Raw genomic sequence first — 4,245 nt, 5'->3', positions numbered from 1 at the left:
CAAAGATATAGAGCATCAAAGTTCCGGAGTGGGGGCTTGTGACGTCACTTCTAAGTAAAAATTGTATCTAGGCGTGACGTCACGCGAAACTTCAACGCACTGTACCGTCGTCATTTTTCGTTTACGAGAAAAAATAAAAAATGCGTGTCTAAAATTCTTTGATAATCTAACTGACGGACTAATTAGTTTTTTTTAGTCGTCTCGCCTATTAAATTCGACAACAACACAACACGTTGTGAGCATCGTAACTAAACCACTTTAAAACGATATCAAATTCTTAAACCCCAATCAGCTCTTTTGTGTCAATATCTGTATTAATATGATTTCATAACTCATCAAACAAATCTCAATTTATTATCTCACGGACTTCTGTCAGTCAGAATAATCCATACAAATCGACCTTATCGTCTATGGATTATAAATATTATGATAATCGACCAAGGGCATAATCTTAACGTGTTAATGTAATATTATCATAATAATGTATGTACCTCTTAATAGGATAGGAGACCGCTTTTACACACAAACGGTTCCGATTTTCCTCCCTGGATGTTATGGGAAATATTTTATATAGATTGATGTATTCCAGTCATAGCGTTGCCATACACGTGTGATTTATTTTCGAACTTTTCATTATTATGAGAGTTAGCAGCATTTAAATTTTTTTTCTACCCCCGTGTTGTTATTCGTCATTTACAGTGCCGTGCATAGATCGTTAAAACCCTACATAAAAGATGCCCGCCCCCACCCGGCACCCCGCGCACCCCGTATACGATATAGCTCTTAAAGCATTGTTAGGAAGCCTTTAAGGGATAGCGGGGGCGCGGGGCGCTGGTTGCTGGCAGCGGCGGCGGCGCGGGGGAGTGCGAGCGACAGGGTGCGGCAGGAACAGAGGCCGACGGGTCAAAATACAGGAAATAATGCGAATTTCACGAAAGTTATTCTAGAAAACTATTCAAAAGTAAGTGCATGGTCATGGTCGTAGAAAAAGTATTGTATGCAACGGTGTTTAACTGAGTCAAAAAATACTCGTGGCGTCTTAATAACAATTTTCGACTTCGCCTCAAATTGTTACCCACGCCACTCGTCTTTTTTGACCTCCTTTAAACGCCTGTTGCAATACTATATGACATCAATTTTTCTCTATAATTGGGAAAAAATAAACACAGTGGTGTTATTGTTAAAATACATCAAATTGTGTAAAACTATTTCCAACAATGTCAATCGTCAGAGAGGAAAATGGAGACTACGTTTGAATGAAAGGCCGGTTTTAAGGCACTCGTTTTTCGTCTTAAATAAACGGTGTTAAAAGCTAATTTCGCGTATGTAATTATCAAACCTTACACTTATGGTTGCGTGATTGTAGTAAGAATAGTAATGTAACTAATTAACATGCGTTTGTTACTTTTAGAAGTTTAATTTGCCCTTTGAAGGTTCATTAAATCATTAATAACGATATTAATGCGATTCGTACCTTTAATGAACCGTAAATACCGTAATTTTTTTAAATATGGTCTTTCGAAAACATTGGCCTAACATTGCCATAGACCGAGACGTGTCGAAGAATCAGAGTGAGGCCTTTACCCAGCAGTGGGACACAACAGGTGAACAAGTAAATACAGTCGTAATAAATATAAAATATGTTGCTTTACCGCCCTAGTGTGATAATACTAATAATATGGGTTCAATGTAATCGTACAATGATTTACTTGTACGATAAATCAAAAGAATGTTGCAACTAGTGTCGATACTGTCGATTTAAAACACTCCCTTCGGTTGCCACTTGCGATGTTCCTATTTTTCGCACTAGTGCGAGAAGTGGTTTATTATGTGCCCATATCGAAACTTCAAAGGGCCATACGTACCTACTGAAAAACGAGAAAATGTAATAGGTACATATAATTACCTATAATACTAACGGATGTTTTTTTGTGTATTATGTATTGTATTTGTACCGCTTTCCTTCAAAACGCTGTTAAAGAGCAAATAGGTCATTCCCACGACGCTCGCGTCAACCCATTAAGGACCATAAGGTTAAGTAATTAAGTTATTAATCGTCTGCCCTTCGACCACCTACTGGGATTTTCTCTCTAATGGGATGTTTGATAATTAATTTATAGGAAATTGTTTGTGTGTGAAAATGATGGTGTTTTATCGTTAAGGCGCAGTACTCAGTTAAGATATTCGAATTTCGAATATTCAGTTTTCGATTTTTGCTCGATATAATTTACGAACATAAGTAGGTCTAAAGTCTAAGTAATTCAATAGTAGAAAAACAAATCAAAAAATATTTAATAAAATAATTTAATTTTCCCCTCACTAGCTCGGAAACACGTGTTTTGTCCTTTAATACCAGCGGGTAAAAACGCATTTTATCCACTAGTGGGTAAAGTAACTTGACCTTGAATAAAGTCAAACTAACTGCTTTAAAAGTGATAAAAGTAGGTGAATCTAGTAATAAAGATGATTTACCACCTGTGGAACTACTGGAAGCAGTGATAAACGCATTTTTTGCGTTGTAGTTTCCTATAGTGAGGGGAAAAGTTTTGTGTTACACTCAGGTGCAAATGTATTTTACTTCTCGTGTGTTAAAAACTCGCAAGTTCAGGATTCTATCCTCGAACCACTCGCTTCGCTCGTGGTTTAACTATAGAATCCTTTCACTTTGCTCGTTTTTCAATTCCACACTCGGCGTTAAAATACAACTTTGCCCCCTTGTATAACAAATAACTATTGTTACATACTTCGATAGATGGCAGCACCATCTCTCTCGCTATATCATAATCCTGCAAAAGATTCATATAGGGGTGCAAGCACAAATTGCTCGCCATTAAGAGGGGGTAGAGCAGGGAGAATTTTCAGAATCTGTCAAATTACCCCATTACACACACAAACACCCTTCACTCACACTACCTCAATTTACTGTGAAAGGTCAGTGACCCTTAATTTTTTTCAAGAGTGTTATTTTGAGTTTGTAGTCAACTACTGACCTCCTTTGAGAAATTAAAACTGTAAAAAGGGTAGCATACAAGAAGACAGAGAAAAAATACACGTCATCTAGCTTTCCTTCTCTGTTCATGTCTCATGTGACTTAAATTTACCTAAATATGTAGATAACGTTCCTTACTCAGTTGATTGTTTATCTAGGTGTATTTCAAATTACTTTGCACTTCATTTTGCGTTACTTTTCTATAAGTACTTAGATTAAAAATCATCAGCCTGCCTATCCTCGCAAACATTATTCAAAGTCGTGTGTGAAGGCCGATACCTCCAGGCAGACAATTATGGTCGCGTGATAAATGATAAAACATCAGGCTGTCCCTATCGCACTATTTGTAAGTACGATAGGGACGGCCCGATGTTTTATCATTTATCGCGCGACCATGATTGCCCTGCAGGTCTTCAGAGGCCTGTGCTGCGCATTACGTATATACGGGTTGTATTAAAGACTATCAGATATTTTCTTTATTCTTTTTGGTCGTTAGGTTTTTTTATCATTTATTTTAATACAAAAATAAAGTATGTGTATAAAATAAAAACCTAATGAATAGAGTACAGAGCTAGCAGCAGTCAAGTCAGAGACACAAAGATAGACAGGGAATATCGACGCATATCTTATCCAATACCGCCATTGCCATCTGCATCAGACTCTTGATCTTACCCAATTTCCGAGTCTCTTCTCTTAATTTCAGTTCCTTGAGTTGAAAATGTTGAAACTCATACTTAGTATTAAATAAAACACAAATACATATAAAAATCACAATATAATTATAAATTATGGCTTAGGCCCTGTACCAGTTGCAGTCGCCACGTCTGTAAAGCCCCTTGTAGTTTCTTTTAAATGGCTAAATCCCTAGATGTCATGCCATAAACATCTGTGATGTAACTGAAAATTAAAAAACATCGCTCACAGATAAGGTTCAAATTAGCATGGCAAAAAATACAGTGCAGTCAAAATACCATCAAAATACGAAAAAGCATATATTATGTCAATGTCAATATCACTGCCGTATGCCGTATTTCAGGCCATAAGGGCTGTTTTCTCAAATATGAAAAAATCTCATAAGCAGAACTTTAAAAAGACTTTCTTGGAAAATTATTTTGAACTTGATAGGTAGAACAATTTTTAAAAGTTGTACAAAAAAAAATCTGAACTAAGTTTGTAACTATATGAAAAGCATTTTTTATCTTAGATTGCATATTTTAGTATCGTAACGAATTTTCTTTCAAATAAAAAGAGAATTA

This window comes from Leguminivora glycinivorella, chromosome 14, assembly GCF_023078275.1.
Source record: "Leguminivora glycinivorella isolate SPB_JAAS2020 chromosome 14, LegGlyc_1.1, whole genome shotgun sequence".
In the NCBI taxonomy this organism is placed as follows: domain Eukaryota; kingdom Metazoa; phylum Arthropoda; class Insecta; order Lepidoptera; family Tortricidae; genus Leguminivora; species Leguminivora glycinivorella.
Note: the sequence above shows the minus strand (reverse complement) of the source record.